At 36.8% G+C, this 12,620-nt stretch overlaps 1 long non-coding RNA gene across 1 annotated transcript in view; it reads left to right on the plus strand.

Annotated features, from left to right (window-relative positions):
* The first annotated feature begins 5,400 nt into the window (after nucleotides 1–5,400).
* Nucleotides 5,401–12,620, plus strand: part of LOC149132528 (uncharacterized) — a 53,125-nt gene continuing 45,905 nt past the window's right edge. Inside the window, exon 1 of the long non-coding RNA XR_016244503.1 lies at nucleotides 5,401–5,540. This is a non-coding gene — a long non-coding RNA (uncharacterized LOC149132528). The remainder of the gene's footprint in view (nucleotides 5,541–12,620) is intronic.

Here is a 12,620-nt window from a genome sequence, read left to right on the forward strand (position 1 = left end):
AGAAAAGAAAGAGGCTGACTTAATTGGAAGTCCAATATTTCTTACGTGACACACAAGACTTTCAATGAAACAACAACACAACACAACATTAATGTAAGAAACGGACGGTCATAACATTTGAGGTTATATTTGCAGTTGTTTAGCTCATGTTGACTCTTACCCAACAGACCAATGAACAAAGGCGTTACAGCCATGACCACTCCGCGTTCTATTATATAAAAATATTCGGTGGTATAGAAGACAGTTTTTCCAAACAACAAAGTTTCTCAAAAGAATCACCCTATCTCCTGTATGCGAAGTTGGGCCTTCAAAAGCCTTTACAGTAGAAGCAACTTTCTTGTGGTGGTGGTGGTGGTGGTGGTTTCGGGTTCAGTCCCAGTGCGTGACACCTTGGGCCAGTGTCTTCTACTATAGCCTTGGGCTGATCAAAGCCTTGTAGGTGGATTTGGCAGACAGAAATAAAGAAGTCTGTCGTATATATATATATATATATATATATATATATATATATGTACTGAGGAATGGCGGAAATTTCAAAATTTTTTCATTAAAATAGGTACGAAAAGTCATTGCTCTCTAATAAAGACACTCTTACACAAAGAGAAACTGTATATAGTCAAATGGAAGATTATACTTTGTCGATCAACGATATTGTAAAAAGATGTCACCAGTGTACGATTTTCCAACACAAATCTGGAACATGCTCGTTTCAGGAGCTGAAACTTTTTGAAGGACAGCATTGCAAAATTTCAAGAAAGCAACCTTATAAAAATGTAGGTGTTTTATCGAAACTGACAATGGATTATTTGATAAAGACATGAATGATAGTTGTGATTTTGAAATCTACTCTGCTTATTTGAACATTGCTGTTTTGTTTTATGAATCTTACGAATTGATAGTTTTAAATTGCAAGTTTTCTATGGTGTAAGATCATCAACTGCAGCACCCTAACGATGAAGTTGATAACAATGAGGTGTGTTATCACTGATTTACAAACTTCCTGACTCCAAAATAGTTTTTCCTTTTATCAACTCAATACTAGGTTGTATGTGTCAGATACATAAGTTTTTGAATTACTTCCAGACACTGCCTACAACAACACTAACAACCTAGAAAGAGAAGAGAACTGAAGTAAACAGCCGAGAAAAATCATTGGAATCAAGAGGAATGACGTGTTCTTGTTATCTTAGTGGATACCATACAGAGCAACAACCCGAGTTGAAATCTTTTTTGTTGATGATCCACGCAAGTCCTGAAAGACATTTCAATCGAACACTTATTGTATATATATCAAAGCATGTTTGACTCAACCAGTTTTCGCTGTTGTATCGACAATATTGACTACGTTGTTCGACAAAAGTGGTTCTACAGTTTATTCAATTTTCCATGTTTTTATTTGATGAACAAAATCTGTTTGCAGTGTTGATGTCAACAGCAAACTGATAATTTCGAGATTGGCTTCATTTGTCTGACCGTTTGAAGCTTTTACGTCTGCTAAGTACCTATGCTTCTATTCTATCAACCTTGACGCAAATAACTATCTTCTATGACCAGCTGAGAGCCGTACTCAGCAAAATTACCGGAGCCAAAGTCATTCTACTGGGGGATTTCAATGCTAGGGTTGGAACTGATTAACACACATGGAATTCTCTTGGACGTTTCAGTTTAGGGAAGATGATAAGCAATCGTCTGAGACCCCCTAAAGCTCTATGATGAATATGTACTTTGGAATGCAAATACTCACTTTAATACACAAATGTTATTACACAACAACACGGATGAATCCGAGGTCTAAGGTTTGGCACTTGCTGGATTGTGTTTGGCATTTGCTGGATTATGATACCTGTAATATCAAGTCTTTTCATGGATTGCAGTGTTGGACAGACCACTGCTTGGTGCGAGTAAAGTTCCGGATAATAATTAAAGTGAAAGAGAGAAGAGGGGCTATCGGGATTATCTGGACCCATAATGTTCGTAAGATATATGATCCTACTGTGTGGAAGGAACTTCAGAATTGTTTTTCCAGCATCGAAGATATCACAAATTAAGAATTTCGAGCCCAGGTTTTTCAATGCGCTGCTGAAACACTGGGATATGCTACAACCAAGGACTTAGTTGAAAACGGTGCTGATGTTCAGCGACTCCTGTCTGCAAAGTGCAATACTAACAGTGTATTACGGCACAGCATTTCTATAGCCCCAGGCCAGGATACACTTCGTCCTCCGCGCTGGATCACACAAAGTACAAAGACCTTTGTGTCCATTTCCTACGATTAGCAACACCTCTGGCTGCTGATCGGACCTGGATGCTGCATAACAAATATTGGTTTATTCTATTCCGAGAAAAAAAAACTTCAGTTTTAAATAAACTTTCCCGGTGAACCATCAAAGTTTTGTCAAACGTGTCCGGTCTGTTGAATGAAGCAATTTTTCTGATCATACCGGTTATTTTTTTTTACACCAGTGGTTTTTCAACCGGGCTCCATATAATCCTTGGAGAACCATGTAAAATTTTGTTAAATTTTATCTGCAATAAACTGGTTATACTTCCACAATACATAAAATATTTTAACAGTCTTTTTAAATACAATTCCTAATGTTATTTAATTATAAAAATATAATAGGATTTTTAAAACATCGTATGCTATGGGGATCCACCAGATTAGAATGGGTATCAAATGGGTACATAGGTAAAAAAATGTTTGAGAAATATAGGTTTACACGGTTATGTTTGTACATAATTTTTACTTGAATTAATTTCTTTCACGAGCTGAATTGCTGAAATATAATTCCTTCTGCTACAGATATAAGGCCTGAAATTTGGGGGCAAGGGGCTAGTCGATTATTTGGATTCCACAGTTCAACTACTACTTATTTTATTGATTCCGGAAGGATGAAAGCTAAAGTTAACTTCGAAGATATTTGAACTCGAAATGTAAAGCCGGAAGAAATGCCGCTAAGCATTTTGTCCAGAGGGGTAACGCTTCTGCTAGCTAGCAGTTTTGTTTTCGGTTGTAAAACATTAGAATTCCAATCATAAGTATTTTGTAGCTTGTTATGCTAGTATTTGTAGCGTCGTTCATTTAGAAGAAATTATTAATAAAGGATTTCCTTCTTTATTAATTAAAGCTCATTTCAAATTAAATATAATAAAATGCATGACACTTAAAAAAAAATGCTTTTTTATATATTCTGCCACAGGTCGGTATAGATAAATTATGCAGCGGAGATTTAAATCAATGTGTTCACACAACGTACTTCGCGAGACGCTCATTAATTTTATTTCTACTCTCAACTATAAGAGTTCAGCTAGTCCATTCTTCCAATCCGCCAGGGGTATCAATGACTCTTGCGACAACATTTCCTCCTTTGAGATTGACTTCCGCTGGAAGTTAATATTTTTTATTTTTACTTGTATCTTTTACACAATATTGACCTGAAATTTGAAATTTTTTTTTCTTTTTTACGTCGTCACTTTTATATCCCGACGACTCGTTACCAGGTGTTGTAACGTAATTGTTACCCGACTCTTAGGTAGTCTTGTTCGTCACAGCACTTGTTTTACGCTCGAACGGACTTTAGTGCGATTATTAAAAACCCAAGAAGACATCTCTAACTGGTTAACAACTGCATCCGATATATTGTGAGCAGGGGAATCGAACTCTTACCATATTCTTGCGACGGGACCAACACTGTAATTCGAACACCTATCATTACGTCAACTTATGTGTTCGGTGGGACTTCAACGCGGAAGTAACACACCGAATCTTACCGGCCTCGAGCAAAAATCTTCAACTACTTTTGCCGACTTGCGGCCTTTTCACGGGACATGATAGGCATTTTACTGGAGGTACTTTGGCTACTGAGCACGCAACCTCTACCAGCTTCTCGATGTCCCAGTGCATGCAACAGGTTGTACTTGGTTACACGTTATCAGTAGCGCCCAAGAGCGACCTGATCTTGTAGTGAGGTAGGCGTTATGACCCTCTGTGCATACATAGATACATTATCACATATCGAATACAAATTCAAAGCTTACGTCCAACCCTACATATTCTTTTATCTGTTTCTTTGATCTCTCTATTTTTCATGATAAACTCGTCTGTCTGTGTCTTAATTTTTAATTCCTGGAATGTCACAAGCAATTCACGCAAAACACTGCACATTATATTTTTTTAATTTCATTTTCGGATTTTAACACCTCTATCACTGTTTTCTAGTGGTTCCCTGTATTTTGGTATTAATCTTTACAAACCATCCGCACGTCACAATTTTTTCGATGGCAAATACTCAATCTTGAAATCGTAATTCAAAAGGATCTATTTAATCTATTGATCAACAATAATGGGCGGTGGTCTGTCTGCAGACGGAACCGTCTTCCAAGTATAAATTTATGGAATTTTTTTTTACCGCAAACATGATGGCTAATGCCTCTTTTTCTATTTGACTGTAGCTTTTCTCAGCCGACAATAAATGAACGAGAAGCATGAGCTACTTGTTTAAATTCAGTTCCAATACCACTTTCACTAGCATCTGCTGCACTACTATTTCTAAAATCAGGTCAAAATGTGATAACAATTCCGACATTAAGACATTTTAAAGTTTTTCAAAAGCTTTTTGTCATTTGTCCGACCAGTTCCACTTACGGTTTTTTTTTTTTAACAAGTTATTCAGGGGTGCTCTTAAATTGTACATATTCGGTATGTATACCTGATAGTAATTTGCAAGCTCCAAAAATGCTTGTAACGTTGTAATATTCGTCGGGGAGGGGAGCATATATTTTTTTTAATTGCACTCGCCCTAGACGGGTCTACTCTGCGTCCATTTTCATCAATCTACCCTAGATATTTTATTCTTGGCATTAAAAAATTCACTTTTCTTCGCTGAGCTTTATTCTTTCGAAGACCTTTTTAACGTGGTCAGTATGATGATCTCGAGATTCACTTTTTATGAGTATGAAAGGGAAGAACGAAGAATGGAATGACGGCCGCTCGAATCTCATACTTCAAGACGTCGACTGATATTGCATATGGAAATGCGTCCTCTGGAAATGTTAGACATTCAATATACAACAAACTGAAATTGTATCAGTTTCTTGAGTTAATTCCTGTAACAAAAACTGCTATTAAAGTGTTGCATCAAATCGCGAAAAAGTTCTTAAGTGGTGTGGGATTAAAATTTTCTTGGCTATTGCGACAAATTGAGCTTCAAACCTTTGCGCCGTTAGTAACTCTCTCTCTCTCTCTCTACACGTTAATGCAATTAGATAATCCGAACTAGATTCTGATAAAATATATTTGTCATTTAGCACGTTCCCATTGTGCTGAAGATTTGCCTAATACTGACGATCTGTTAAAAGGAACTTACAACGTGTTACAAAGATCAGCGCCTCGAAAAGAATCTTGAATACCTGGAAATATATAAACCAACTATGATTTTACCCCTAGCGAAGCCATGCCGCAGAAAGACTCAAACATCCTCAAAAATGAGAGAAACTACTCAAGAAGATAATTCTATTCTTGATGCATTGAAGCTTTAAAGGTAAGACTTACAAAACATAATACTACATTATTAATTAACTGAATTAGAACCCTCTAATAGACAATCGTAATCTATTTTCTATATAGCTCAACTTACGTCGGTAACTGGGTCTAAGACATGCGACTTAACTTGAAAACTGTAATATGAAAAAAAAAAATTCAAACAAAAGAAAAAGTTATAACCATATATCTATTTTTATAAATGGTTCGTACATATTTTTACATGTATTTTATTTGAATTTCCACTTCAGTATTGGCTTTTAGGTAGATATTTTTTTTTTTTTCATTAATTTACTTTTTGATCGCTAAGGTCGACGAAAAATCGACTGAAGTTGTTGTTTGCCTAATTCTTTTTTCCTTAAAAAAAAAAAATACGTAACTCGAAACGCTGTAAAATGAGGTATGACTTATATATAATTTACTCGTGCAAATTTTTCCTTTCGGGTTAGTTTCTTCTACTTCTTGAAAAAAAATTGTATTACTTTTTATGAAACTGATCTGACAAACTTGAAGTCAACCTGATTAATTACTCGGTAGATGTCTTTAATTAGGAAAAGTCAAGTAGCTTGCTATCACACTTAAAACATTTGGTTCTTATTACGCGCTGTCAGAAGAATTATATAAATTATCAAAATATATTCTGAGATTTTAGTGAAAACGGATACCATAAAAAATTTTTTGTGAGAAAGTCACCATAGAAATTTTACAAGGTGGATATAACTATGATCAATAACAAATGTATATTGTATGTTAATAATGTATTTTAATAAATCTACCGTAGAGCGTCCAAGCAATATAGTTATGTCATATATAGTAGTGTGCGTTTTAACCAAGATGAATAGGTATTCGTATAGAACTTTAATTTATTGAAGCAAAAGTTGGATTTTCGGAATAACTATCAGTACCTTAAGGGAAAAGGACAAAGAACTGGGAGTTATTCCTTCGTTTTTTTTAGTACTCCTGTGTTACATAGTACAAATTAGAGTATAAAAGAATATTTTTTACAAAATATTTCAATTTTTTTTTATATCCCCCACCACCACCACCACCTATTCCGTGCTCTTTTCCCTTCTCCATGAGGTAATAATCGCTATTCGGAAACTCCGCCCAAAAGTTAGTGACATTAAATTACATTGTGTTCAGTGTGTGTAATATATGATAGATTTATTCCTGCGAGACTAAATCTGAAGGAATGCCGTAATGGAATATATCTGTTCTCCCCCACCCACCTCATGAAGATTGGTACTTACTTTAAATTAAGGATAAAATGTCTCTTGGTTAAACAAATTGTGATATTTGTGGTTCACAAGGAAATGCTTGGTGCTGATCTGAAAACATTTGTGGTTGCTGGGAAAATATTTAGAGTTCAACAGAACACATTTTCCTGCCAACACAAATTCCACAGACTCATCAACGAAATAGCGTTAAAAGTTATCTCTGTGTGTCTATTTCCTATGTCACTAATTTGATAGGTGAATTATACCAAACCACACCCAAAAGCATTTGCAGCAACACCACATTCTGGCCGTTAAATGGCAGCGACTGTTATAAAGTCATTTGTATTTTGAATTATAATACAAACCCAAAAATGATTTTGAAAGAAAAAAAAACAACTACATCCTTTTCACAGCAACTACGTCCAAATGTAAATCGAAACACACACACACACACACACACACACACTCACTCGTGTAGGCACAGTATGGCCTAATAATTAAGAAGTTCGCTTTACAACTATGAGTTTATGGTTCGTTCCGACTACGTAGCATCTTGTGCAAATATCATTTTCTGTAGTCTCAGGTAAATGGAAACTACGTGCTCGTGTAATCAATAAAAACTGGTCCTCCGTCGGTTACGACGATGAGGATTCTAGTTGATTCGATCGACAGAGCAGCCGGCTTGTGAAAATAGCGTGGAAGTGGCTGAGCACTCCACAGACACGCGTACATGACCTGCCTTATTGTTCGTACCCTATATTGTTTAACACTGAGTTCAAAATCTTAGAAGCGACTCTTGCAGCACTACAGTTATGTCTTTCTATCTACGGGGCAGTGGTTTGATCTATGAAGAATGGCGAATTTCATTTCATCATCTTCCTCGTCGTCGTTATCTTTGTTATTCTAAAGAATAAGTCTCATCCCCCCCTTTCATTAATTTTCGTTGTGGTTCGCTTTCTTTTGGGTGGGGAATGAGACACTTTGCTCTTTTTTTCCTTCTTCGCATTTTCTCCAGCAGTTTGGAGTTCTATTTCTGTTATTATCTGACCATCACAAAACAATGGTTATGCTAGGGAGAGGAGGTACCTGGTTATTTGGTTGGCGGGATTCAATACTGTGGGCAGCCGGGGCAGTACTGTCATGGAATTATTGTTCAACTACATTTGCATTAATGTGTCAATGCTGTTATTGTTGTCATTGAACAAGTTATTAGAACGCCCCACCACCAAAAAAGGGGGGAGGAAAAACAAACTATTTTATCTTTGGCCACCTACACTTTTTTCTGCAAAATAGGGGTAGTTTATCCTGTTCAGGCTATATTATTAGTATTATCCTGCGTTTGAGAATTTAAAATCACTTCTTTATTTTATCTTACTCTGAAGTGCAAAATTTTCAATTTCTAAAACGTGTGTGAATACCAAGTGCAAAACAGTTTTGTTCGTTATTCTGCCTCGCAGTGATAAGATCCCACCACCTTTTTTTATTTTGGTTGGGTATTTTCTTGAAGCTAATGCAAATCAAGTCGAACTAAAACGAAGTTCAAAATGTCAAGGAAGATGGAGGGGTGAGGGTAGTTTATAAAATAAAGTAAAACTTCCCTTGTAAAATATTTTTACATGACGCAAACAAGTTAAAACGATACCCAATTTCTGAAAAATTCTTGGAAAACGCAGTAATCCGAAAACAGTAAGAACCGGGATAAACACATCTGCACTCTTTGAAAATACTACCATCGCTACCAGTAATATCATCATCACCATCGTTATCACTGATAACATCTCAAACTAACACACTGCTAACCTCACTGAATCTACCTATAAGAGCTTTCTCAATGATCTGACATACGAGATTTCCGCAGACATAACAGATTAAAATTCTGTATTTGTTGATGGAAAAAACATAAAGTCTCCGCATATCTTTGATGTTAATGAAGATTTCTTTGGAATATTTTTCAAGCTTTCAGTAAGTAGACGACGTGGTGATGATCTATACGGGGGCCTTTTAATTCATAATCGTTTAGGCATAAAGACTCTATCAAATGGAAAGTTGCCAAGTTGAAGAACTACAAGATACACACAAATTTGAAAATAAAATTTTAAAATATATAATGGGTATAAGTACTTTTTTTTTTTTTTTTTTTTTTGCTATTAACCGTTTCTTCATTTTTGTCTAAAAAAAACTGTTAAAGAAGTCACGTCCTTCCCTCTCTCGAGTTGAAAGATATATTATTCAGCATTTTCTAACAAACAAATTTTAAATTTTTTCGAGTAGATTTTCGTGATGGATAAATAAATAAATATATAAAAATGGCTACATTTATCAATTGCCATTTTGTGGTTTGCTACAGATCACTAATGTTTAAGCAGGATGGACATGAAAAAAAAAAACCCTTTTAAGACCGAAGGGATTGTTCATATTATTGTTGCTGCAAGATTTCATTTAAGATTAATCGATTAATTTTCTTTGCGTATGTGCAACACACACACACACACACACACACACACACACACACACACACACACACACACACACACACACACACATATATGCATATGATGGGAAGATCTGACCGAAGTAAAGTTTTCTTTAAACAACTTTGGCTCTAGCGATGCAAAAGAATGAGATCGGTCGACCTGCTAGAAAAAGGAGCGAGATCTTTTTCAAATGTCATCTCAACGGTTTTTTAAAACATGAAGAATACATTTCATAATGTGCTCCAGCAGCCCTCGACACACCGAAATAGATGAGATGGTCATAGTTGGAATGCCATTTGATCATAGATCGAACAACACCTAAAATATCAAACCAAAGAGGGGGAACTCTCAAATGTGGTCGCTAAACTTGTTAGGAATTTCTTTAAAAAAGGGGGTGGGGGAAACAGTGATCTCGGGGCTAGTGCAAAAAAAAAATTGAGATGATCACAGCAGGAAGGTTTTTGATAGGCTTACTCACTTAGGGAACTGGACAAGGGCTAAAGAATAGCAACTGAACTATTTTACACATAAGCCTCATGTTGTTCACTCTACAGGAAACGTATTTAGTCACACACACACACACACACATGCATTCACACAAACTTTCACACCGACACATACGTTCATTCCATCACGCATGAACTCCACAATTGCGCACGCATACACGCATGCACGCACACATACAAATATATTTGATCACACAAGCACCATTCGTATAGTCGAACATGCATTCATCACACGCGTCCCCACCTCCGCGCGCTCGCACATTCGCTGCACGCTCACAAAACAAAATGAGATGCAGGTGATGTGACCGAGCAGGATGGAATCAACACCTCCCCACCATCGTCACCACCACCAACGCCATCGTCTTCCACACTGAGTATCCCTAAATAGCTCTGCACTAAACCAGGATGTTGTCGGTGTGTATCGTAAAGTGCACTCCTTGAAGCTAGCTATAAAAATACAAATCTCTTTGAAATAATCGCTTCAAGAGCCGACAAGCCAATGAGCATGCCTCCTCGTGGTCACACGTGCATGTTTGTGTGTGTGTGTGTGTGTGTGTGTGTGTAATATAATGTGCGGAAATATAATTCCACACTTATTTATATTTACGTATACACAGCACATACACATAATATAATATGTGGAAATATAATTCCACACTTAATTATATTTACGTATACACAGCACATACACATAATATAATATGTGGAAATATAATTCCACACTTAATTATATTTACGTATACACAGCACATACACATAATATAATATGTAATATTTTACACTACAATATATATCCATGCATGTATCATCATCATCGTTTAACGTCCGCTTTCCATGCTAGCATGGGTTGGACGATTTGACTGAGGACTGGTGAAACCGGATGGCAACACCAGGCTCCAGTCTGATTTGGCAGAGTTTCTACAGCTGGATGCCCTTCCTAACGCCAACCACTCAGAGAGTGTAGTGGGTGCTTTTACGTGTCACCCGCACGAAAACGGCCACGCTCGAAATGGTGTCTTTTATGTGCCACCCGCACAAGCCAGTCCAGGGGCACTGGCAACGATCTCGCTCGAAAATCCTACAGGAGCCAGTCAGGCGGTACTGGCAACGGCCACGCTCAAAATGGTGCATCTCATGTGCCACCCGCACAAGAACCAGTCCAGGGGCACTGGCAACGATCTTACTTGGCTTGCCGGGTCTTCTCACGCACAGCCCATTTCCAAAGGTCTCGGTCCGTAGTCATCGCCTCGGTGAGGCCCAATGTACGAAGGTCTTGCCTCACCACCTCAGCCCAGGTCTTCCTGGGCCTACCTCTTCCACGGGTTCCCTCAACTGTTAGGGTGTGGCACTTTTTCACGCAGCTATCCTCCTCCATTCTCACCACATGTCCATATGTGTATATATGTATGTGTATATATATAATATATATCTATGTATGTATGTATGTATATATATACACACACACACACACACACACACACGCACACGCACACGCGCGCGCGCGCACAAATCAATTTCGCTTAATACCAGATAACTGAATAATTCTGTTAATTGCAAACTTTAAAAAAAAAATCTAAACCAAAATCTTTTTACCATTAAATACATATATGTATGTGCGTAGAGGTTTGATAAATGCTAACGCACTGAACTCTCGTCCTTTGAGTCACTCTGTTGCTTCAGCTAAATATTAGTAAAAATATATATGTATATGTGTGTGTTTGTGTAATTGCGATTTAATTGCAGATGGAAATATTGACGATTTATTTACTTTTTTTCTTGCTGTTTAAAAACAAATTTATAAAAATCATAGTCAAATATGTAAAATAAATTGAGCATTGATCTGATTGATTTGTATGTAGTAATTGCGGAATCTTCGGTTCTTGGTGAGTAACAAGGACAGAACAAACAGCAAATGGTAAGAGTTCAATTTACGAGACTGGGATGAATCTTACCATGTAAATTATTTAACGACTATTGAATTTCAGATTGTGTCTTATTTTAATTGGGTATTAAAATTTTTCAATAAGTAAATCCTCTTGGTAGATGAAAATGCCTAAAAAAAAAAAAGATAGCATTTATGAGTCAAGCGGTAAACAGACGCCATTTTGTTTTCATTGTTAACTACACTAGAAGGTGGCGAGATGGTAGAATCGTTACCGCACCTGACAAAATCCTTAGCAACATTTCTTCCAGTTTTACGCTTGAATTCAAATGTCGCCAAGGCCCTTTACCTTTCCTCCTTTCGGGGTCGATAAAATGTGTGCCAAATGAGGTCTAGGGTCGATGTAATCGACTAATCTCCTTCCATAAAGACTGTAGGCCTTGTGTCTATAGTAGAAAGGATTAACAGCATTAACCCGAGGTCGACCTAATTATAATCAGCCTAATGAGCCTTGTTTTTAGTGTTGAATAATTCTAACTGTGATTAAGTTATTGTCGGAGTGGATGAATGTGGTTTATGCTTGAGTAACTAAAAAACTATCAAGGCGAGATGAAAAACTTCATAGGGGCTCGTGAGACAAACGATTGTTATAGGAAAATATAAACTGGACTATCAGCAACTTTTTAGTAAATTTTGTGAACACAAAACGTAGTGTAATTAATAAAAAAAAGTTTTATTCGTGCTGCAATATGTCATCCTCTATGCGTGAAATGCAACCACAATAATTCGCTACTAACAGTATATTGAAATCAGGCAATGAAAATCTTTACTTGCGCAAGAATTATAACCACAGAGGCTAAAGTTAAACAAAATCAACTAATTTTCTCTCTCTCACACACATACACGCGTTTCACTTAGCTCCTGGTACATATGTGGTAATTAATTCTGGAGGGACAATATCGCTCTTGCGCTACTTGTAACATGTAACATAGTACAATCTGC

Source organism: Octopus bimaculoides, chromosome 15 (genome assembly GCF_046866305.1).
Source record: "Octopus bimaculoides isolate indiv1 chromosome 15, ASM4686630v1, whole genome shotgun sequence".
Classification (NCBI taxonomy): domain Eukaryota; kingdom Metazoa; phylum Mollusca; class Cephalopoda; order Octopoda; family Octopodidae; genus Octopus; species Octopus bimaculoides.